This window comes from Ranitomeya variabilis, chromosome 7 (genome assembly GCF_051348905.1).
Source record: "Ranitomeya variabilis isolate aRanVar5 chromosome 7, aRanVar5.hap1, whole genome shotgun sequence".
Classification (NCBI taxonomy): Eukaryota; Metazoa; Chordata; class Amphibia; order Anura; family Dendrobatidae; genus Ranitomeya; species Ranitomeya variabilis.
The window spans coordinates 165,874,145-165,900,337 of NC_135238.1; the positions used below are offsets into that span (position 1 = coordinate 165,874,145).

Here is a 26,193-nt window from a genome sequence, read left to right on the forward strand (position 1 = left end):
TATATATATATATATATATATATATATATATATATATATATATATATATATATATATATATATATATATATGTATATATATATATATATATATATATATATATATATATATATATTTAAATACACTTATAAACCTGGTCCTATAGGTTCACTTTCCAGACTTCTCATACTTACTGCACTCTTATGGGGTAATCATGCTTCCTGAATGACAGCTTCTCATGGAAACCATTGACTAAGATCTTAATCTATTTGGCACCAGTGCATGAGCTATTTACTACTTTTGATTTAGGTAATATTGTATACTTTAGTGCAATGCCCACATGTTTGCCTTTTCAGGAGCACTTTCCTTTATGATGAAACAACAAAGATTGTACCACACACATTCTCTACTAGGGGAACACAGAAGTTCTTATAATAGCTACTGATGATGACTAGACAGCTCCTACTTTATATATCTTGTTTGAAAGAACTGCAGAATGTGATAGTCAATCATGTAGTGGTGCAAGTATGGAAAAAATAGCTGGAATGCTTAATTAATTTTTTTTTCCCACACATGCTTTATCCATTCCAATTTAGAATTTTGATACTGTACTTCTTAAGACTTTCCTGAAAGAAGACATCAGTAATCAATTCAGAGATGGATTTGACACTGTTGGCGTCACCTGAGGCATGTTGGCCAATGATGTTGATATGGGAGAGAATTAACCAAGCGTTTACATCGGATTCTCCCCCAAAGACCTCTGGGTTTCGAAAAGGGGACTATGGATACCAAATATGGATTTTTAACTCCTGTAATGAAAAATATTCTGTGTTCTGGGACACTTATTTCTCCTACTGGAAAATAGTTACTCCATTCGGCCCTGTTTTATATTTTGTTGGGCCTTTGTTTATTGATAAAACAAATACAGGATTACATGTACCGCCATCACTTACTGTCATTTCACCAGATGCAAATATTTTAATGCCAGCCCAAGCTTCAATAGTGGTTAAGCAAATAATAAAAATTGCCAGCTTTGTTCTAAACGCTACAGTGCTTTAAATAAAAAAAAAAACAAATTTGATGTGTAAAAATAATTTGTTGTGATTCACAATTTCTCTGAATGTCTGTGTATTCTTATCTCTTATGTAGGTTTTCATGTTTGAAAAAAATAAATAGTTACTAGGATTTATATACATTTACATGTTGCTAAAGAGGCATTTACTTCATTTATATTTTATGGCATTGTCTTATGTTCAAAGTTTATGTCAATGTGCAGGTCCATCTAACGTGCTGAGTGATGGTCATCACGTATGCTCTGTCTCTTTCCTCTGTTTACTGTAGAGAAGCCAATGACTTTCTGCAATGCTTGTAAGGGAAAAATGAGAGCTTCCATAGTATCATTACACTATAACTGATAAAACTCCATGTACAAGGGAAGCAAAATAGGCCAATACTGTCTGCTGTCAGAAGGGGACGGAGACTGATTCTCTCTCTAAAAAGCCTCCTGCAGCACAGATTAGCAGCAGCAAAGCTACAGTGACATTGAAACAAAAAATTTTATTAAAAGATTATTATGTTATTCTAGAAAAGTTCTAAGTTACTTTAAAACAGCTATAAATGGCATTTCAGGGCTATTGGTATGAAAATGATTTTACCACGTAGAAGAGTAAAGAGGCACCAACTTTTTGATCTGCAAATATTAGTATGGATAGCCATACAACTTCTTATAGGACATATCTGGGTGGTGCACAGCTCAACGTATAGCATGAATTCAAAAAGTAGGAATATATATGCAGCACTCACCCATATCCTTTGCATTAAAAGTCCTTTATGCCACACTTATGGACATCATTCTTTGCAGCGAGCTGGTAAAAACGGGTTAAAGCAGAGGAGAGTAGAAACAATGGACTATGGCCGTTTCGCCTCTTCAATAAAGCAAAGAATTAATTAAAAGAACGACTGACAGAAAATCAACAAAAGACATTTCTTAATAAATTAAATACAAAATTGATGCCATTACAAGGTGAAATAAAACAAAAAAAAGAAAGAAAATTTCCTGAGTGCCAAAAGGGACTATAAAACGAAAAATGTATTCAATTGAAACAGAATTCAAAAGAAAAAATACAGAAACAATGGAGAATAAGTGGAAAAAAAATCATCCTGCTAATAATTACAGAAAGAAAAGATGCACAAACAAGGAAGGATGGACTACAGATTTGGAGTCTAGTTGTTCTGAAGACTCCAAGGAAAATTCTGTTTCAATTAGAGAAAATTAAATGAACCTCATCCCTTTAGAAAACTAACATCAACGACTCATTGCGACGCAGTACCACATGTTGTAACCGTCGTGCGACGGTTGCATCGTGTTTTGGCGCACTGCCGCCACAAAAAAAGTTTCATGTAACTTTTTTTGTGCGTTGGGACCGCCATTTTCGACCGCGCATGCGCGGCTGAAACTCCGCCCCCTCCTCCCCGGACCTTACAATGAAGCAGCGGAAGTGTCTTAAGACAGCTTTCGCTGCCAACGTCGGGCATTTTCTTCACAGTATGCGTCGGTACGTCGGGCCGACACCGCGCAACGGCCCCGTACCAACGCTAGTGTGAAAGCAGTCTAACCTGGACGTAATAGCAGGGGTTACACCAAAGTCAGCTGAGTCTCCTCAGTAAAGGACTGATTTTTTGTCTGCCGGAGGAGTTTCATTTGACCGAGTTCAAGATGGACTTAATTAAGGCCAATTGGAAATTACATCTTCATAAAATCTTTAATAAAAGTGAAACTGAACAAGAGATAAGTAATAAAGAAAATGAACCAGAAAAAAATCCACCGTTTAGGTTTTATAACATCAATCCCAGGTGATAAGACAGCTATATCTAATGCAGGGCTTCTATTAACCCCTTAGTGACGAAGCCAAATTTTTGAAATCTGACCAGTGTCCCTTTATGTGGTAATAACTCTGGAATGCTTCAACAAATCCCAGTGATTTTGAAACTGTTTTTTCTTGGCACATTGTAATTTATGGTAATGGTAAATTTAGATCTGTATGTTTTGTGTTTATTTATAAAAAATATCAGAAATTTGAGACAAATGTTAAAAAATTAGAAATTTTCAAACTTTGAATGAGTATCCCTTTAATCTAGATAGTCATACCACAGTAAAACATTAATAAATAACATTTCCCACATGTCTGCTTTACATCAGCACTATTTGTAAAATGTTCTTTTATTTTCTTAGCATTTTAGGAGGTTTACAAATGTAGTAGCAATTTTTCATTTTTTCAAGGAAATTTACTAAATTTATTTTTTACGGACCTATCCATGTTTGAAGTGCCTTTAGGGGTCCCATATATTGGGAAACCCCCAAAACTTATACCATTTTATAAACAGCACCCCCTGACATATTGAAAACTGCTGTAAGGTAGTTTATTAACCCTTCAGGTGCTTTTCAGGAATTAATGCAAAGTGGTATGACAGAAATGAAAATGTGTATTTTTACCACCTAAATGTCTCTAACTTCTGAACAGATTACAACAGCCGACAGACTCTTAGGCCACTATTTGGTCATGAATTGCCAATCGCAAACATCAGGACCACAAAATCATGATCTGAGGGCACCAATTGGGATTAGGAGGAAGCCCCCACAGTCTGTTAACCATTTATAATGATGTAGTCACTATTGACAGCAGCATCTAAGACAGAACAGATATGGATGGTGCAAACACCGATCGTGGCTGATGCAGCAAGTTGTCAGCTATAGTGTACAGCCAACATCTGCTGGATTGTCACCTGTATGGGGAGGCTATTCTCTTTTATCTCAGGTCAGTTAAAACCTGCATTACCTAGGTTAATACGATTAATCCCCAATCCCCACAGTTTTAAGCGTGCCCTAAAAACTCATTTGTTCAGACTGGCCTACCGCCTCAATACATTAACCTAACCATCCCTGTGTGGCCCATTCAAAAAAAAACTAATTAAAGAAAAAAAAAAACATAATCAGGTTCCTCGCATCGTGTTCTCATACACTTTATGCAGTTAATAGCACTCTTTGTCTGTACTGCTACATACTTAGGCAGTTAACTGGTTCATGCAGCTTTACATGAACACCCGAGCCTTACACTATGGCTGGTCCAAATAACTAAAGCAATTGTTACCATCCACCTCTCGTGTCTCCCCTTTTCCTCATAGTTTGCAAGCTTGCGAGCAGGGCCCTCATTCCTCCTGGTATCTGTTTTGAACTGTGATTTCTGTTATGCTGTAATGTCTATTGTCTGTACTAGTCCCCTCTATAATTTGTAAAGCAATATGTTGGCGCTATATAAATAAAAATTATTATTATTATTATTATTATTATTAAAAGACGTATCGGCGGTCATTAAGGGGTTAAGCATTAATGACAAGACAACTGAGTTATTAAGTGAGTTTAATAACATTGAAACATCTACTCCTTTCACAAGAGGAATAAAATCTACATACATGCCACCTGTAAATCTAGAGAATATAGTAGATCTGTAGTTACAGAAATCTCAGATATACGATAAAACAGGGGATAACTTGACTAGTAGAGAACAAGCAGCCCTGGATGAAATGAGAAACTGGAAAGACTCTGAAGTGCGTAAATGAGAAAAGGGAAATAATATAGCTTTATTATCCACAGATTATTATAAAGAGTCATTAAGACAACTTTCAGATGTGCATACCTACAAAGAATTATAACAAGATCCAACGCGTAAATATGTGGAACAATTGAGAACATTATTAAGAACATGAGTAGAAAATGGCATCATGCCTAAAAGACATCAGAAAAATTATTGTTCTAATGTGTCTGGAATAGGGTCAGTCACAGAACCACTTTCTAAATATTTAGACTGGCGATTAAAACCTTTTTTAAAAACAATTCCAGCATATGTGAAAGAGACTGGTGATTTCCTAACAATGGTGGCAGGAATAGAAAGGAATAGAATGGCAGCAAGGTTTCCACCTAGCCTGAGTAGATGGGGAGAGCTTATACACCCACATCCCACAATGCAAGTGTGGAAGCCATAAAAAATCTATTAGAAAAAACTAACACCAGTGTAAAAGAAATACACTTTCTAACATAGGGTTTAAAATTCATACTAACACATAATGCATTCACTTTTGATGGTAAATGGTTTGTCCGGACCACTGGAACAGCTATGGGGACGCCAGTAGCTTGTACCTTTGCAAATTTATTTTTAGCAGACTTTGAAAATCGATTTATTTACAGTATCGGCAATCCATGCATTTAATATCTCTGTACTGTGAGGCAGATTTAAGAAAACCTGCTCTGGGCTTTTATTTTTGAAATGGACTACAGGATGGTAGTGGGGCAGTCCATTTCCTTTCCGGATGGGTTTTCTATGTGGCCTATGGCCACAGGTTCCTTGTAAAAACCCCTGTAGCAGAGGGTTGGGTAGGGTTGGGTGTGTCAGTTTGGTTTTGCAAGTGTGCAGAGCAGATGGCTCTGCAGAGCTCCACCTGTGTGAGGCAACACAGGCAAGCAGAGCTGAAAAGCCTGGCACCCACAGCGTACACGGCAGTGCAGTTGCACACGGCAACCGGTCTCGGAGGTGGACTGTCATCTTTCCCGGCTGCAATCCGGAGGATATTGTGTGCTGGGAATTTCTGTCAGTTGGACATTAAAACATGTTTTGCTTTGAACTTTGCTGGGTCACTGCCTCACAGTGTGGATACCACTGCACTACAGTACATACCTTTGGTACTTGGATGATATATTTGTTGTGTGGATTGGTAGTAAGGAAGAGTTTGATGAATTTGTAACATATCTGAATGCGACCAATAAAATGAACATGAAGTTCATATAACAATTTCTAATTGACACCCTGCAATTTTTAGATGTAAAAATGAGGATAGAAGAAGGGAAAATTATTACAGAAACATTAAAAAAAATGACAGCTAATAACACAGTACTGCTGTTACGCCGCTTCCTCATACTTACCTGTCCGGCTGGCGCGCTCCCGATGCTCCCTCCTGCTCTCCGTCTTCCAGCTTCTCCGGCGCTCATCCCTCCTGTGGTCCGCGCATGCGCAGACGCACTCCTTTTGTCGCTGGGGCTTCTGGGAGGTCGTGACCTGGCGGCTCCACCCATGCTATTGGTCAGTACTTAGTCCTTGCTGCCTCCATCTGTCCAGTTCCTCTGCCATTCTAGTCTCTTCAGTAGCTCCGTCTTTCCCCATCTTCCGTTGTCTCTTTGTTCTTTCTTCAGTCGTCTCTTTGGCTCTGGCAGTTGCGGCTTCACCCTCCTTGGGCCTGTCCCTAACTCTCCCTGTATACGGGGTGGCATCATCTGGTTCACTCGTCCTCGGGGGCTTTGAAGCCGTGACCCAGAGGGTCCACTTCCTTAGTCCTAATAACTGCATTATAATAGTGCACACCCAGGGTACACATAAAGAGGCATAACATACAGCCAATATTTAAGGTTAAGGAAAACTAACAATAGCATTAAAGGACTGTCACGGGTGTGTCAGAGGCTGCAGACCGTCGCTCTGCATTTGACTGCAGAAGGTCTCAGCAGTTTGCTTTGCAGACTTCTTCCTGGTCTTTCCTCTAGTTGAGACACCTGGACCAGAGTATTTCCATTTTCCTGTTGAGACTTGGAGCTATAGCAGTCGGCTATTTTCATCTTTGGTGTTTGGAGGATGTCTGTGTTCCTCTCTGAGTCTACTCAAGCTAAGTGTTCCCCTTGTTTTTGTATCCCATCTGTCTTTAGTGGTATTGGGGATTGACAAGTGCTCAACCTGTCCTTCCCTATGCAGGGCTTATCGCCAGGGTTAGGCAGGAGTTAGGTATTCTGCTCAGCGATATGTGTGGAACCTATGTAGGGATGCTTAGGGCAGACAGGGAGATGTTAGAGCTGCCTAGGGGTCTCTACTTCCCCCTTACCTAGTGTTGGGTTCCCTCCCCCTTATCCCTTCGTGTTGCACTTAGTCTTTCCTACACTGTGGGTGACAAGGACTTCAAAAACAAGCTGAAGAATTAACAGATCGTTTCCTAAAACGAGGGTATCCTCTCCCTATCCTAAAGGAAGCCTAAAGTAAAGAAGAAATTAAAACACAATAAGAGCTACTTAAAAAAACGCCCTAAAAAGGAATGGAAAAATTGAAAGTAATAGAAAACAAAAGATTAATTTTTAGCTTCAAACAAAATTCCATCGTGCAGCTGATCCAGAATTCAATTAGACGTAATTGGCATCTTATTGAAAGTGACAAAGATTTTATGGATGTAGCACAAAATAAACCTCGTTTCTCCTACCAAAGGAGTAAAAATTTGGGAGATGTGTTGGTACGCAGAAGATGTTTTTCAGATAAAAAAATAACCTGGTTGGACCAAAATAATCCAACAGGGAACTATAAATGCAGCAGTTGTTTCTTTTGCTAAGTACAGCTCACTGGATAAACAATTAAAATTGGGACAATAAATCATAAAATAAAAAAAGAATTTATAATATGGTGTTCTAAATATATGGTGTGTCATTTTTTGCCCATGCCAGTTCATTTATATTGGTGAGACGATACGACCATTATTTATTACATTTAGAGAACACTATCATTAAATGTTAATAGTGATAAGCGAGTATACTCTTTACTCAGGTTTTCCCGAGCATGCTCAGGTGGTCTCCAAGTATTTTGGTGTGCTCGGAGATTTAGTTTATGTCGACGCAGCTGCATGATTTGCGGCTGTTAGATAGCTTGAATACATGTTGGGGTTCCTGAACAAACATGGAACCCCCCCCCGCTGTCTACCAGCCTCAAATCATGCAGCTCCGTCGACATAAACTAAGTCTCCGAGCATGTCAAAATACTCGGAGATCACCCGAGCGTGCTCGGAGAAACTCGAGTAATGAGTATACGCACTCACCACTAAATATTAACAAAAAAGGCTCTCCTAAACTCATAAAACACATACATGAGCACCACAATGCTGATCCAGACACACTCAGATTTGCAGGTATTAAACAGGTGTAATATCCCCCACAAGGAGGAGACCACCACAGATTATTTTTAAAGAAAGAGGCAAAGTGGATATTAGACACAAATGCCCTAGGTCCTCGAGGTTTGAATGAAAAACTTGTCATGTCTATAATGTTATGAAGCTGTGAACACTAAACTTATTTTATGGGTTTTTTTTTAACTTTTTTTTAAATAAAATGATGGTCTCCCCCACCTTAGAAGAAAGTGGATACATGTCAGCTGAAAACATAGACCCATGGAAGCGTCAATTAAGAATCTAAATGGCTATAGTCCGTTGTTCCTCCTCTCCCCCGTTTTCACCTGCTCGTTGCGAAGAATGATGTCCATGTGTGTGAAATAAATGACTTTCAATTCAAAGGATATGAGTGAGTGCTGCATTTTTATTCCTGCTTTTTGAAAGTGATTCTAACCTCCTTAGGTTTCTGGTTTAGGTGGAAAATAAATGTAGATAATAAAAAAATTCAGATTCATTTTGACTGTCAGAGACTGTTTTTCACAAAAGGGTCAATTCATGACAGTTATGATACGTTCTTGGGTTATGTATAAATGGGTTGACAGCTTTCAGATAATATCTGCCACGGCAGCAGATTGTTAGAAAATATCAAACCTTGCCGTACTCTCTTTCCCTTGGGTCCACCAGTGAATTTCCTCTGCTGCTCCTGGTGTCTGGCATTAGCTGCTGTGTTCACGTGATGGCACCACGGCAGGAAATCAGTGAGTTAAGCGGCTCTGGAGCAGGCGTCCATTCTACATTTGTAGTACAGCTCTAGCTCACGGATTGGCTGCCTTGCTGTCGACGTCAGTACCGCAGCCAATGCCAGATTCTTGTAGCAGCGCTGGTAACTCTCCGTTGGACCCAGGAAGTTGAGTACAGTGTGGTTTGTTATTTTTTAACAAATTAGGATCATGGCAGAACATTGCTATCGATTTTCAAACTATCAAGGAAGCAAATGGATACAAACTGCACATTTGTATGCACCTCTTCATTCACCGCTGTGAAGGATGGGGCCCAATTCTTACAATAGAGGTGGGATGTGTCAATCACTCAGACTGCAGAGACCCGTGTGTCGTAACCAGTGCCTTCCCCCGTCCCACCATTCCGTAATAAAAGACACCAACAATCCTGGATGGGTTGAACAGGTCGGTCACAGTTTTATTATTTGCAAAGTAGAGAAGGGCAATTACACATCGCGACGCACTCATTGCTGAAGGCCCCAGCCGACGACCGCTGGGCCAGCAAGCCGATGAGAGGTTATGAACCTTTGCCCCCCTCTACCTATCGCTGTGACGTATATAAACAAAACAATGAAACTTTTTTTTTTTTTTTTTTTTTAATTTAAAATTCAAAACATTTTAACAGTAACTGCACAGTACATTTACCAGTTTATAAGGGAGGGAGGGTGGGACAACAGCTTCCAAGGGTCAGCCGGGGAGAAAGAGGGAGAACCTGGCCCGGTCACTAGAATTTAACCCCTGAGGGTGTGGCCTGACTCACCTCTTCTCCCCGGTTGGTCCGCTGGGCGTCCCAATCATAACCTCACCTGGGGAGGTAGTGGGAGGGGGGAATTGGGCACTGCACAGATTTCCCCTCTAACTGTCCCTTAGGGGCTCTGCAGTCAGAGGCACGTTCCTTATACAGTGCCGTGCCTACCAGACTGCAGAGACCCGTGTGTCGTAACCAGTGCCTTCCCCCGTCCCACCATTCCGTAATAAAAGACACCAACAATCCTGGATGGGTTGAACAGGTCGGTCACAGTTTTATTATTTGCAAAGTAGAGAAGGGCAATTACACATCGCGACGCACTCATTGCTGAAGGCCCCAGCCGACGACCGCTGGGCCAGCAAGCCGATGAGAGGTTACGAACCTTTGCCCCCCTCTACCTATCGCCACGGAGGATCATGTGTATGACCTACACAAGACTCCGACCCCCACACAACATCATTAGAGCCTGTTCAACACCATCCCGCAAACCCTCCAAAAATATGTCGAGCCCGATGTCTGTGAGGTGGATGCCATCCGTTCTCAGCAAAGCAAAATTGTTCCCTTCTAACTCTTGGTGTCGAACCACAATGCCGTACTTTTCTCTCACAAACTTCGACATCTTTGTGTTAATCCTTTTTCTTGCGTTTTCGATGGCTTTTACGTCCTTATCTCCGTGCCAGACCGCTCGAGGTATTATCTCGGACCACACCACCACCATATCTGGTAATAAACAGACAAACCGATCGATGTCTGTTGACATTACTGTGTACAGCTCGGCCCCTTTCCGCTTGCCCAAATCATTGCCTCCGGCATGTAGCACCAGAACCACCGGCCCCTTGGCCTTCTTAGCGATGTCCACCAGCTCCGGGAAGATCTGACGCCACCGGAGCCCTCTGATGCCTCTCCAGTTGACTTCCAAATTCGGGAAGCCAAAATTGGTTCCACCCGTCCTGAGTTTGGCCCTTTTGCATGCCCAGTGGACAAAAGAATGCCCCACTACCCAGACTGTGGGCCTACAGCTGCCTGTAATAGACAAAAAATTGTTAAAGCAGGTCTGGTCTTATGTATCTTGCAAAGCATGCGGATTTCCAGCGGCCCATTCTCTGCACCTCGACTTCCGATACCCCCGCTCTGGCTGCTTCGGTAGCCGCCCCTATTCGGAAGGAATGTGTCCCGTATTCCTTTGGAGCCACGCCGACTGCCTCTAGGCACTGTCTAAAGATCGCTTGAAATTGATATTTAGTAAGAGGGGACCCGTCGGTGTGTGAAAGATAGAATCTACCCGAATGTCTTACTACCGCATAGTTTTTAACTATTTTTACGGGGCATATAGGCCCGTCTGACGCCTTGACCAATACCCATGTCCCCCTCCCGGTGGGGTCGCATTTGGATCTCCGTACTCTAATGCGCAGCGCTTCGCTGCATATGACGAGGTCTTCATTGATTAAGCCGCCTATTGATGCTGTTTTTGACTGCGGCACTAGTTCGCTGATGCGAAGTGCCCCGAAGAAGGCGATTGCGAACGCTGCAGATATCAGTGTTGCCTCGTATTGTGATTTGCAAACCGATGAAGATATTGCAATTATGTCGTCCAGTAGCCTTAGGGAAACTGGGCGACGGCATTCCTGGCTAGGTTGCAGCCTTCTCCAGCCTTTAACGGCTTGTTTGATGAAAAAATATTTGGTTACGTCCACCCACCCCAGCAGCTGAAAGAAGAAGGCTATTCCCGACAGATGACGCTGCGCTAATGTCCCTGACGCCCCTCTCCGCCTGAGCTTTTCTAAGAGTTCTACTAAGACGTCGCATCTCGCCTGGTCGCACCTATCGACTGGTCTTCCTTGCGTTAGCGAGCACCACTCCTCCCACGCCTTACCGTAAACCTGCCAAGTCGCCGGTGTCACTGAAGCCCGGATCAAGGGCATCAGTGATTGGCCACCATGTCCAAGAGGGAAGGAGGAATCCGCAGGCCCGACGTTCGCTGTCATGATTCCCAATGGCAGGGAAACATCAGAACACAAAAATAACGGACGAGCTCTGGGTGATGGAATCTCGAGCTGACCGTGAGCTAAATCTACCACACAACTAATAGTAGCCAGGGAGCATACCTACGACTTCCTAAATGCCACGCGCCAGCCGGAGGACTAACTACGCCTGGTAGAGGAAGGAACAGACCTGGCTTACCTCTAGGGAAATACCCCAAAAGATGATAGCAGCCCCCCACATGTAATAACGGTGAGTTAAGAGGAAAAGACATACACAGTATGAAAGTAGATTTAGCAGAGAGAGGTCCACTTACTAGATAGCAGAAGGATACAAAAGAGGACTTCACGGTCAACTGAAAACCCTTTCAAAAACCATCCTGAAATTACTTTAAGACTCCTGTGTCAACTCATGACACAGGAGTGGCAATTTCAGCCCGCAAGAGCTTCCAGCTACAGAGAATAACAAAAACTGCAAACTGGACAAAAGATACAAAACAAAAGGACAAAGTCCACTTAGCTGATCAGCAGACTAGTAGCAGGAACATGCAACCGAAGGCTCTGGTTACAATGATGACCGGCAAGGAAATGACTGGAGAGCAAGGCTAAATAGGAAACTCCCAAACACTGATGGGAGCAGGTGAACTGAGACAGCAAAGCACACACAAGTCACCAGTACCACCAGCAACCACCAGGGGAGCCCAAAAAGCGGATTCACAACAGTACCCCCCCCCCTTAAGGAGGGGGCACCGAACCCTCACGAGAACCGCCAGGGCGATCTGGATGAGCCCTATGAAAGGCACGAACCAAATCCGAGGCATGAACATCAGAGGCAGTTACCCAAGAATTATCTTCCTGACCATAGCCCTTCCATTTAACCAGATATTGAAGTCTCCGTCTGGAAATACGGGAATCCAAGATCTTCTCTACAACGTACTCCAATTCACCCTCCACCAGCACAGGAGCAGGAGGTTCAGTAGAAGGAACCACCGGTACCTCATATCTCTGCAACAACGACCGATGGAATACATTATGGATAGCGAAAGATGCCGGGAGGTCCAAACGAAAGGACACAGGGTTAAGTATCTCCAAAATCCTATAAGGACCGATGAACCGAGGCTTAAACTTAGGAGAAGAAACCCTCATAGGGACAAAACGGGAAGACAACCACACCAAGTCCCCAACACGAAGGCGAGGACCAACACGACGACGGCGGTTAGCAAACTGCTGAGTCCTCTCCTGGGACAACTTCAAATTGTCCACCACTTGTCCCCAAATCTGATGCAACCGATCCACCACCGCATCCACTCCAGGACAATCCGAAGATTCCACCTGACCAGATGAAAAACGAGGATGAAACCCTGAATTGCAAAAGAAAGGAGAAACCAAAGTGGCAGAACTAGCCCGATTATTAAGAGCAAATTCTGCCAACGGCAAAAAGGCAACCCAGTCATCCTGATCAGCAGACACAAAACACCTCAAATAAGTCTCCAAGGTTTGATTAGTTCGCTCCGTCTGGCCATTAGTCTGAGGATGGAATGCAGACGAAAAAGACAAATCAATGCCCAACCTGGCACAGAATGCCCGCCAAAATCTAGACACGAACTGGGATCCCCTGTCAGAAACGATGTTTTCCGGAATACCATGCAAGCGAACCACATTTTGAAAAAATAGAGGGACCAACTCAGATGAGGAAGGCAACTTAGGCAATGGTACCAAATGAACCATTTTAGAAAAACGGTCACACACCACCCAGATGACAGACATCTTCTGAGAAACAGGGAGATCAGAAATAAAGTCCATAGAGATGTGCGTCCAAGGCCTCTTCGGAACAGGCAAGGGCAACAATAACCCACTAGCCCTAGAACAACAAGGCTTGGCCCGAGCACACACATCACAAGACTGCACAAAAACACGCACATCCCGAGACAGGGAAGACCACCAGAAGGATCTAGCCACCAAATCTCTGGTACCAAAAATTCCAGGATGACCTGCCAGCGAAGAAGAATGAACTTCCGAGATGACTCTACTGGTCCAATCATCAGGAACAAACAGTCTACCAGGCGGACAACGATCAGGTCTATCCGCCTGAAATTCTTGCAAAGCACGTCGCAGATCTGGGGAGACAGCAGACAAAACCACCCCATCCTTAAGGACACCAGCAGGTTCAGAATCCCCAGGAGAGTCAGGCTCAAAACTCCTAGAAAGAGCATCTGCCTTAACATTTTTAGAACCCGGTAAGTATGAAACCACAAAATTAAACCGAGAAAAAAACAACGACCATCGTGCCTGTCTAGGATTCAGGCGCCTGGCAGACTCTAGATAAATCAGATTCTTGTGATCCGTCAAAACTACCACCTGATGTCTGGCACCCTCAAGCCAATGACGCCACTCCTCAAATGCCCACTTCATGGCCAAAAGCTCCCGATTACCAACATCATAGTTTCGCTCGGCGGCCGAAAATTTTCGAGAAAAGAACGCACAAGGTCTCATCACTGAGCAGTCGGAACTTTTCTGCGACAAAACCGCCCCCGCTCCGATCTCGGAAGCATCGACCTCAACCTGAAAGGGAAGAGAAACATCAGGCTGGCGCAACACAGGGGCAGACAAAAAGCGGCGCTTAAGCTCCCGAAAGGCCTCCACAGCAGCAGGGGACCAATTGGCAACATCAGCACCCTTTTTGGTCAAATCCGTCAGAGGTTTAGCAACGCCAGAAAAACCAGTTATAAATCGACGATAAAAATTAGCAAAGCCCAAGAATTTCTGAAGACTCTTAAGAGAAGTAGGCTGCGTCCAGTCACAAATAGCCCGAACCTTGACAGGGTCCATCTCAATAGAAGAAGGGGAAAAAATGTACCCCAAAAAGGAAATCTTTTGAACCCCAAAAACACACTTTGAACCCTTTACACACAAAGAATTCTCCCGCAAAACCTGAAAAACCCTCCTGACCTGTTGAACATGAGACTCCCAGTCATCAGAAAAAATCAAAATATCATCCAAATACACAATCATAAATTTATCCAAATATTCACGGAAAATATCATGCATTAAGGACTGAAAGACTGAAGGTGCATTAGAAAGGCCGAAAGGCATTACTAAATACTCAAAATGGCCCTCAGGCGTATTAAATGCGGTTTTCCACTCATCCCCCTGCTTAATTCGCACCAAATTATACGCCCCACGAAGATCAATCTTAGAGAACCACTTAGCCCCCCTTATGCGAGCAAACAAATCAGTCAGCAAAGGCAACGGATACTGATATTTGACTGTAATTTTATTCAGGAGTCGATAATCAATACAAGGCCTCAGAGAGCCATCCTTTTAAATACAAAGAAAAAACCAGCTCCTAAAGGAGATGAAGAAGGACGAATGTGTCCCTTTTCCAGGGACTCCTTAATATACTCTCGCATAGCAGCATGTTCAGGTACAGATAAGTTAAACAAACGACCCTTTGGAAATTTACTGCCAGGAATCAGATCTATGGCGCAATCACAATCTCTGTGGGGAGGGAGTGAACCAATTTTTGGCTCCTCAAAAATATCACGATAATCAGACAAAAATGCCGGAATCTCAGAGGGAATAGATGACGAAATGGAAACCAAAGGTATGTCCCCATGAGCCCCCCGACATCCCCAGCTTAACACAGACATTGTTTTCCAGTCAAGGACTGGGTTATGAGATTGTAACCATGGTAATCCAAGCACCAAAACATCATGCAAATTGTACAACACAAGGAAGCGAATCACCTCCTGATGGTCTGGAGTCATACGCATAGTCACTTGCGTCCAGAATTGTGGTTTATTACAAGCCAAAGGCGTAGAATCAATACCCTTCAGAGGTATAGGGACTTCCAGAGGCTCTAAATCAAACCCACAGCGCCAGGCAAAGGACCAATCCATAAGACTCAGAGCGGCGCCAGAGTCCACATAGGCATCCACGGTAATAACTGATAATGAACAAATCAAGGTCACAGACAGAATAAATTTAGACTGTAAAGTGCCAATTGAAATAGACTTGTCAACCTTCCTTGTACGTTTAGAGCATGCTGATATAACATGAGCAGAATCACCACAATAGAAGCATAACCCATTTTTACGCCTATAATTCTGCCGCTCGCTTCTGGACAGAATTCTGTCACATTGCATTTTCTCTGGCGTCTCTTCAGAAAATACCGCCAAATGGTGCACGGGTTTGCGCTCCCGCAAACGCCGATCAATCTGAATAGCCATTGTCATGGACTCATTCAGACCTGTGGGCGCAGGGAACCCGACCATAAAATCTTTAACGGCATCAGAAAGGCCCTCTCTGAAATTTGCCACTAGGGCGCACTCATTCCACTGAGTAAGCACAGACCATCTACGAAATTTTTGGCAGTATATCTCAGCTTCATCTTGCCCTTGAGATAGGGCTATCAAAGCTTTTTCAGCTTGAATCTCCAAATTAGGTTCCTCATAAAGCAACCCTAAAGCCAGAAAAAACGCATCCACATTGAGCAACGCAGGATCCCCTGGTGTCAATGAAAATGCCCAATTTTGAAGGTCACCTTGCAGCAAAGAGATTACAATCTTAACCTGCTGGACAGGATCTCCAGAGGAGTGAGGTCTGAGAGAAAGGAACAATTTACAATTATATTTGAAATTCAGGAACCGAGATCTATCTCCGGAAAACACCTCTGGTGTAGGAATTTTAGGTTCAGACATCGGAGTATGTATAACAAAATCTTGTAAATTTTGAACCTTGGTAGCAAGATTATTTAAACCTACAGCCAAACTCTGAGGGTCCATCTTTAAACAGGTGAGATCAGAGCCATTCAAGGATTAGAAGGAGAGAAAGGCAAAGGCTGTAATTAGAGCTGAAATACAACTGATCCAACTATGGAGCAAGCATAGGGGGAAAAAAAAAATCTACAGACTTCTTTTTTCTCTCCTTTCTTCTGCCAATAACTTTAAGAGCGGCCGGTCATACTGTCATGATTCCCAATGGCAGGGAAACATCAGAACACAAAAATAACGGACGAGCTCTGGGTGATAGAATCTCGAGCTGACCATGAGCTAAATCTACCACACAACTAATAGTAGCCAGGGAGCATACCTACGACTTCCTAAATGCCACGCGCCAGCCGGAGGACTAACTACGCCTGGTAGAGGAAGGAACAGACCTGGCTTACCTCTAGGGAAATACCCCAAAAGATGATAGCAGCCCCCCACATGTAATAACGGTGAGTTAAGAGGAAAAGACATACACAGTATGAAAGTAGATTTAGCAAAGAGAGGTCCACTTACTAGATAGCAGAAGGATACAAAAGAGGACTTCACGGTCAACTGAAAACCCTTTCAAAAACCATCCTGAAATTACTTTAAGACTCCTGTGTCAACTCATGACACAGGAGTGGCAATTTCAGCCCGCAAGAGCTTCCAGCTACAGAGAATAACAAAAACTGCAAACTGGACAAAAGATACAAAACAAAAGGACAAAGTCCACTTAGCTGATCAGCAGACTAGTAGCAGGAACATGCAACCGAAGGCTCTGGTTACAATGATGACCGGCAAGGAAATGACTGGAGAGCAAGGCTAAATAGGAAACTCCCAAACACTGATGGGAGCAGGTGAACTGAGACAGCAAAGCACACACAAGTCACCAGTACCACCAGCAACCACCAGGGGAGCCCAAAAAGCGGATTCACAACAGTTCGCGCCCTGGGGAGGAAGAGTTTGAATGCCTGCCAATCGGAAGATAACAAAGAGTTAACAATTTTGTCATCTACAGTTGCCGTAAATCTGGCCCGGCACCAGATATTGTGCTTCAGGCATAGTAGTGCTAGGCGGAAGAAGAAGACATGCTGTTTAGGGCTTTTGCTGTTCTCAGCTGTTTTGTTGTAAATCTGATGTTCGTATTTTCCAATTGGGCACCCCATAGCTCGACTGATGTTACTATTGCCAGAATTTCCACCAGTGATGGGTCACGGCCCCATGCGGCCGTGGTCCATAGTTTAGGCCATTGGCCTTTGCACCACTGGTCTTTGTAGATTGCTGCAAAACCATCTGTAATATTTCCACCGACCATTAGGCCTAAATCTTTGCTTGGCGTCTCCTGCGCCATAACGCATGTATGCCCATTGTAGGACTCCAGGAATGTCCTCCAGACCAGCAAGTCTGCCTTCAGGGCGCGGTTGAGTCTAATTCTGTGGCTCGGCTGGGCTATGCCCTTGGTTGCTAGTGATAGTCGGCGTGAAAAGACTCTGCCCACCGGCATTACACGACAGGCAAAGTTGAGCAATCCTAGTAGGGACTGCATCTGTTGTAGGGTGACTTTTTTTGCTTCGTAGCAATTTTTAACCATTTGCAGAGTTTTTTGCAGTTTATCAGCTGGTAGTCGAAACACCATTGCATTGGTGTCTATTTCAATACCGAGAAAAGGCAGAACATTACAAGGGCCAACTGTTTTATCCGGTGAGAGTGGTACTCCGAATTTTCCGGCTAAAAACTTAAACTTTTGGAGAAGAAAGGAGCAGAGTCTGGAGTCCCCGGGACCGACGAACAAAAAATCGTCGAGGTAGTGAATCGTTGAGTTGCTAGCGGTTTCGTACCGCAATACCCAGTCTAGGAAGGTACTGAAAAGCTCGAAGTAATGACAGGAAATGGAGCAGCCCATTGGTAGGCACATATCGAAGTAAAATAGCCTGTCCACCTCACAGCCTAATAAATGAAAACATTCCGGGTGAACGGGCAAAAGGCGGAAGGCTGACTCTATGTCGGATTTTGCCAGCAGGGCACCGGGCCCAGCTGCGCGCACGAGCTCGACAGCCCTGTCAAAAGAAGAATAGGTTACCGATGACTCTTCCGCGGTTATCGCGTCGTTAACCGATTCGCCTTTTGGGTAGGAAAGGTGATGTATTAGCCGATATTTTCCTGGCTCTTTTTTGGGAACAATACCTAAAGGCGAGATTCTGAGATTCTTAAATGGCAAGGATCTAAAAGGTCCCGCCATCCTGCCCAGTGCAACTTCTTTCTGGATTTTCTGCTGTAGAATATCGGGGAATTCGCGTGCCGATTTTAAATTATTTGCAGTAGTTGGTGAGGGGCTGGGTTTGAAAGGGATATAAAAGCCGTTTTTAAAACCGAAATATAGTTGTTCCGCCGCTTCTTTATTGGGATAAAGGCTTAGCCAAGGGCCCATTGCGGTTACGTTCACTGGGGTTAAACCTCGCAGGTGCTCTGTTTGGCTGTCGGGTACATCTGGCCACAGGGTGTCCACCTCCGCAGGAGGAGCATTCGTGTCTATATTTACAGGACCCTTGGAAACGGCAGTATCCATCGTTAAACAGTAAGCAGGCCCCAGGTCCGCGTACGACCACTGTATTCTGGCCTGCTGCTGTTGAGCGATAAGTGGTCGCTGCCGAAAAGGGGGGCTGTTTTTGGGACAGCATCAGTCGTAGCCAAACGTCCGTCGCTTTTACCCCCCAGCCCAAATCAGGCTGCATGGCCAACCGCCTGCGGAACTCCTCGTCGTACCGTTTCCATGCAGACCCGCTGTGACACTTATATGAATTATAGTTTAGATCTTGGTAAATAAATAATTCAGAACAGCGCTCTGGGTGCTTTTGGCCCATGATGCAGCCAAGAACCGCGAAGGCCTGGAGCCAGTTATTCATCGTTTGAGCTATTTTTGGTTTGCTCCTATCTTGAAACCGCTCGCCTATTCTCCTTTCCTTGTCCACGGACTGTTGGTCGGCCGATAACAGTGACCATATATCTACGTAAGCATTATCCCAAATTTTCTGCTTTGTCTCTAACTCAACGTGCGCTCCTAGCGGGCTAACTCCACAGAAAAATGCATCCTTGTGCAGACTAGCTGCTTGGGTGGTGCTAGTGTCAGTTGGTACGCCTGGGCGTGTCAACTGCTGAACTAGGGTCTTAATAGCGGCTGCCAGCTCGCTTTCTCCCACATTTTGTATTGTAGAGTGCTCACCGATATCAAAGAACTCACCACTGTCAGATGCAGGCCGAGTGTCTCCGGACGGAGGTACTCTGGCTCCTGCCGTGGCACTGTCCTGATACTGGCCGCCCGCCCAGGAGGATGAAGATGGCGTGCCAGCGGCCAGCGCCGTGGCACGGGGATGTCTTCTGCTGCATTGTGTCTGGTGCCGAGAGTCCCCTGGAGAGGGAGGTGCTCCGGCTTCTATTGTTTCGATGGTTCGGTGCTGGCTGGTGGACCGGGGAGGTACGTATGTCATGTCTCCCCGTGCGTCAGCCCAGGATGGAGCACGTGACGGATGACCTCTGTCGTGTGCTCGAGGATGAGAGGCTATTGGGGCTCCGATCTCTGCCTGGTTCGTAACGGGGGGTGTCAGTGTCTGTTCCCACCGGGTACCCGCTCTGGGTGTCTGGTGAGACCGCCATCTTTCGGCATGCGATCGGTACCGCCCGTTGTAACTCCCCGATGTCTCTGAGCCGGTTGTGGATGGTGAGCGCCATCCGGAGGAGCGGGATCTATAGTGGCTCCTGCGGCTCCTGTGTGAGTGGTGTCGGCATCTGGAGTGGGAATGCCGACAGCTAGAGGGACAGCGGGAACGGTGGTAGGAGTCTACTGATGAGGGTGAGGACGATCTGCGGCATCTATGCCTGTGATCGCCCTGTCTAGGGGTTGCGTTAGATGCGTTTACCTCGGGAGTGGGGGGGACGTTACCTTGGCCATGGGGCGTGAGTGGCGGTGCAGGGGGTAGGGCCGGGGAAGGTGCGGAGACTATTAGGCTGGCACCGCAGGGTGAGCGCAGAAGGGCGGGGACTGATAGGAAACTGTCTGCGATTTGCGTTTGGGAGCATGGGGGTGTTGGCGGCGCGCAATTTATTGCAGCTGTGTTAGTGTTTGGTGCGTACATTCCTGGCTGCGGAGCGTGCTGGCTGGTCTGGATAGATCAGTCATCACGCTCCGCGGCCGTGTTCGTGGCTCTGGCCCCCGACTGCCCGCTCCCCCGCACAGGCAATGCCGATATGCCTGCTGGGGGGACATGGCGGGCTGGGGGTGGGCTGGCCAGAGGACCACGGTGGTGCCGTCCTGTTCTGGTAGGGGCCGGTCCAGCGCTCTGTGGTGGGTACCGGCACGGGGGGCTAGTGAGCGCTGTCTGTGAGGCGCCCCCCCGACCGATTTGGCGGGTTGGGGCCCCACAGGCTAACGCTGCGCTGCTGCTTCCCAGGGAGTAAGTGGGCTGGGCTTGGCGGTCACATGCCGGCATCAGGGAGGGGAAACTCCCTGACGCTGCAGGGGACTCGCGGTGTGCCTGAGCTGGCTGCCCCCGCTGCCCCCCGGTCCTCTTGAGTGGCTGGCGCACCGCCGAGGACCCCGAGACCCCTGCCTGCCTCCGCAGCTCTGAATGTCTGCCGGGAGGAAGTGAGGCCGGAAGTAGGCGTGTCCCACAGGGCCCGCGCTGCACTCTGGGAGGCAGGGCGGCCTGTGTAAGAGGGGGAGGCTGCCACTATGTGCGCGCTTGTAGTTAGGAGCGGGCGCTTGGCACCGGCGGGCAGCGGAGCCCGAAGATGACGCGACGCCCGCCGCGCCCCCCGGAGCCGCACGTGGGGCAGAAGCGCGGCGGCTAGTCAGCACCGGCTCTGCTCCAACAAGCAGGCGCTCGGGAGGACGGGAGGAACGCCCCGAGCGTCTACCTGGCGTCGCAGCTGCACCATGATCAGCGGGAGCGCCGGGAGCTGAGAGAGGAGGCCCAGGGGGACCGGGGTCTGCGATGGACAATCAGGGCAGGTGAGTGGGGGTTAGCTGCGCTGGGGAGACAGGAGAGAAAGAGACCCCAGGAGAGGGGGTGTGCGGGGACGGAGCCCTAGGGGAGGCTAGGGGGTGAGGAGAGGGCACAGGAAGGTGAGCACCCAGGCCAGAATTAGGGGATCGCGACCATTGCTCACCTTCCTGTGTAGCTCCTCGCTGAAGGGCCTCGGTCGTAGGGGCAGCCATGGTGGTCAGGAGATCAGGGAGACAACAGCTTCCAAGGGTCAGCCGGGGAGAAAGAGGGAGAACCTGGCCCGGTCACTAGAATTTAACCCCTGAGGGTGTGGCCTGACTCACCTCTTCTCCCCGGTTGGTCCGCTGGGTGTCCCAATCATAACCTCACCTGGGGAGGTAGTGGGAGGGGGGAATTGGGCACTGCACAGATTTCCCCTCTAACTGTCCCTTAGGGGCTCTGCAGTCAGAGGCACGTTCCTTATACAGTGCCGTGCCTACCATTACGGCATATCCCATTCAACTGTGGAGGCAATTTTTACAGAAATAACTGCTGGCTATATAAATCCTTTCTCTGGCTCCAGCTACCTTTGATTTATGCCGCATTCAGACATCCGTTCGTCATGGTCCAAATATGAACTGTGATGTCTAGACTGTCCACGCATCTCCTGGCCTGAACATGACAGCCTCAGAGGCTTATATATAGGCATGTAATCAAGTTCTCAGACAGTCCATCCATCACGGTTCAAATTTGATCGGTTTAAAAAAACTCTTTCAAAATGCTTCAACGCCATTTCAGGAAATGAAAAACTCCTACAGAATTCACCAAGGATGTTTTCTAAAGTGATTACATTAGGGAATGTGCACCTGATGAGGAACGTGTTTCAGAATAAGCAAACCCATCAAGTTTTTTCAAGAGGAAGACGTTTTAGGAAAGGCAGATATGTCAAGGTTTTTCAAGAAGATGCTTCTGTGTTTTTTTTCCTGAAGATTCTTTTTTAGTTTGTTTTTGGTAGTTTCCTGAGTGCCTTTTGTCCATTTTACAATCTGGGAACAGGCAAAACTATTGTGGTTATATCCTGATTTGAACCGTTACATAAAGGGGTTTTCTAGTTTCGGAAATACCTTGCTCTCCAAGCTGCAGTTTTGTTAAAAAAAAAAACCCTCTGCGTTACTCACTGTCCCCAAGTCCAGCTGTGTTCCCAATGTTTACAGCGCTGTTGCCAATCAGTGAACTCAGTGGCTCTGAGCTACTCTTACTGATAACTTGGGCAGAGCCTCTGAGTTCACTGATTGGCTCTAGCGTTGATGTGACGCGATGTCAGAGCTGCAGACAATGAGAGACACCAGGAGCGGTTGCAGAGACTTAGTGCTGGACCCTGGGAGGGTGAGTAAAACTCAGATTATTTTTCTAAACAAACTGCAGCCAGGGAGAGTGGGATTTTACAAAACTGGAAGACCCTTTTAACCTTTTTTGTGCACTAATACTGGCATTGAAACCTTAGCAGCGGCAATGTTTTCCATTGTTTGGTTTTTGCTTGACTTAAAGAGGATCTGACCAGTTTTTGCTCTTTTTTTATTCTCTTTGCTCCCCGGTTGCATGAACAGTAGAACCTTTGTCTTAGACTGAGTGCTGTGCAAGCTCAAAATGCGCTGACCCGATGCTACCATGCTATTTTAATTGTACATTTTTCTTTTTTTTAAACAGTTCAAAAAAATGTGATATTTTATTTATTTTTTTGGTTGCTGGATTTTTTCCTCCTTTCTAAGACTCTTTGAATCAGGAGCTGTCACGGATTTACCGCAATAGAAAGGAGCCAGAAGACTGCAGGGTCTGATTTCTCCAACTCCTGCACTGATTAGAAGCACTTCACTTTCATATTAAATGGTCCAGGTTTCTTCTAGCAGTGCAGGGGTTAATCTGCTCTGTTGAGAGTTGTTGGAAGGTTTCCTGCATTAAGGGTCTCAGCTGTTCACTGTTAGCCAATCCTATTTCCTATATAATCTAGGCCCTGGCAAGTACTCATTGCCAGAGTAGCTTTTGCTGCATGGTTGAAGGTTGTTGGTTGTTATTTGAGATGTTTGGTGGATTTATCTGTGACTGTTGCAAGGCTTTGCTTGTGTGCTAATTCTCCTTTTTCTCCTACTTTGGTTTAACCCATCCTCCATTCCCCGGTGCATCCCTTTGTTGTTTGTGTGAGTATATTTGTATGATTGGTATTTTCCTTTATCCCTGTTTGTATTTACCTTGTTAGTCTGGTTGGTGTATTACGATACACTACTACTCCCGTCTTCCCTGGGTGGGGGAAGGGTGTTAAGGATATGTATTTGATTTGAAGATATCCAAAATAGACGCTTGCCATAAATGGATGCTTTGCTTAATATATATATATAAGAATCAAAGATACTAAATAATGTTGGAATGGCCTCTGCTTGTAACAGGTTGTACCAGTCACCTCATATCGATCAAAGATCGACATGCTATGTAAATGGAAAAACCCTAATGATTCTTCCATTAATAAACTTTATTGCTGTGAGGGAGGAACAGGATAATAAAGATAGCTGACCATATTGATTGACTTTGAAGATTATATGTAAGACAGATGTCAGCTTGACCTAATTGATTAACTATTAGAGTAATATACAGTAGATAATGACATGTGTGTGACAGACATCAGCAATGACTAGCAATAATTATGCGATAAAGCAATGAGGTGATATGTGGCAAAGTCCCTATAAATTGATGTACATTTCAACCAATAAAGCAGAATTCATTTGAGACACAACTCACTGTCCATGTTTTGAGGTTTCTTCGGCCGTAAACCTCCAATATACAATTTGGCGGCAGACAACTAAGACAAGAACGCAGGCATTTCGTGTGCCGTAACAAGGGCACTGACTGAGGGCAGATTCAGGAGCTAAAGCAAGGTATGTGGTCCCAGCGTCTTCACCATCAGAAATAATCCAGGGAACACAGCGAGCTAAGGTGCCCCTAGCATTAGGGACAGGGAAGGAGCCCCTGATCCTGGGACATCGAACAACAGAGCGGTGACAGTAGCCAGCCTGAAGCTGTTGTGCACCACACCCTCATCATAGCACATGTAGCATCCACATCTCTACTTGCAGTCCCTCTCTCCCTGCATAGACATCAGCGTACTCACTGCCAAGGCTCCCGTTACGCCCCTTCCGGGTTTGCTGCTGCCCTGGGTGCATGCACTCCTAGCAGATCTCCAAGCGCTGTGCTTAGAGCGCGCCTGCACCCTCCCCCTTTCTTAAAGGGGCCGGGTGCGTTCCTCTAAAGTGTCCGCAGCCAACAGCTGGAGGTCTCTTTCTATTTAAACTGCCTCCTCCAACATGGAGGTGCTTGTGCAATGTTGTGAGTTTGTTCCTAACACACTTGTCAGTTCTCAGGTCCCTGTACTTACATCCGGGTCTGCCGCACCCACCAGTACTTCCGTCAACGGTAGCTGAGTCTGCTACACCCATCAGTGCTTCCTTCAACGGTTGCCGAGTCTGTTGCACCCGCCAGTGCTCACCTCAATGGCAGCCAAGCCAGCTGCACCCGCCAGTGCTCACCTCAATGGCAGCAGAGCCAGCTGCACCCACCAGTGCTCACCTCAACTGCAGCCAAGCCAGCTGCACCAGCCAGTGCTCACCTCAATGGCAGCTGAACCAGCTGCACCCACCAGTGCTCACCTCAATGGCAGAAGAGCCAGCTGCACCCGCCAGTGCTCCCCTCAACGGCAGCTGAGCCAGCTACACCCACCAGTGCTCATCTCTCTGTTTGACTGTCCTTTCTGCACCTGCGGTTCCTGTCATCTTCTCTGCCTGCCTGCACCTGTTGGACATTCCCCCCAGGCCATTCCAGTTATCTGCTCCTAGGGGTCAGCCACCATCTACCAGGCGGACAACGATCAGGTCTATCCGCCTGAAATTCTTGCAAAGCACGTCGCAGATCTGGGGAGACAGCAGACAAAACCACCCCATCCTTAAGGACACCAGCAGGTTCAGAATCCCCAGGAGAGTCAGGCTCAAAACTCCTAGAAAGAGCATCTGCCTTAACATTTTTAGAACCCGGTAAGTATGAAACCACAAAATTAAACCGAGAAAAAAACAACGACCATCGTGCCTGTCTAGGATTCAGGCGCCTGGCAGACTCTAGATAAATCAGATTCTTGTGATCCGTCAAAACTACCACCTGATGTCTGGCACCCTCAAGCCAATGACGCCACTCCTCAAATGCCCACTTCATGGCCAAAAGCTCCCGATTACCAACATCATAGTTTCGCTCGGCGGCCGAAAATTTTCGAGAAAAGAACGCACAAGGTCTCATCACTGAGCAGTCGGAACTTTTCTGCGACAAAACCGCCCCCGCTCCGATCTCGGAAGCATCGACCTCAACCTGAAAGGGAAGAGAAACATCAGGCTGGCGCAACACAGGGGCAGACAAAAAGCGGCGCTTAAGCTCCCGAAAGGCCTCCACAGCAGCAGGGGACCAATTGGCAACATCAGCACCCTTTTTGGTCAAATCCGTCAGAGGTTTAGCAACGCCAGAAAAACCAGTTATAAATCGACGATAAAAATTAGCAAAGCCCAAGAATTTCTGAAGACTCTTAAGAGAAGTAGGCTGCGTCCAGTCACAAATAGCCCGAACCTTGACAGGGTCCATCTCAATAGAAGAAGGGGAAAAAATGTACCCCAAAAAGGAAATCTTTTGAACCCCAAAAACACACTTTGAACCCTTTACACACAAAGAATTCTCCCGCAAAACCTGAAAAACCCTCCTGACCTGTTGAACATGAGACTCCCAGTCATCAGAAAAAATCAAAATATCATCCAAATACACAATCATAAATTTATCCAAATATTCACGGAAAATATCATGCATTAAGGACTGAAAGACTGAAGGTGCATTAGAAAGGCCGAAAGGCATTACTAAATACTCAAAATGGCCCTCAGGCGTATTAAATGCGGTTTTCCACTCATCCCCCTGCTTAATTCGCACCAAATTATACGCCCC

The 26,193-nt window shown here is 45.8% G+C and overlaps 1 long non-coding RNA gene across 1 annotated transcript in view; it reads left to right on the forward strand.

Annotated features, from left to right (window-relative positions):
- The window catches only part of LOC143784235 (uncharacterized), a 64,212-nt gene extending 59,960 nt beyond the window's left edge, over positions 1 to 4,252 (forward strand). Inside the window, exon 3 of the long non-coding RNA XR_013217745.1 lies at positions 576 to 4,252. This is a non-coding gene — a long non-coding RNA (uncharacterized LOC143784235). The remainder of the gene's footprint in view (positions 1 to 575) is intronic.
- The last annotated feature ends 21,941 nt before the right edge of the window (positions 4,253 to 26,193 follow it).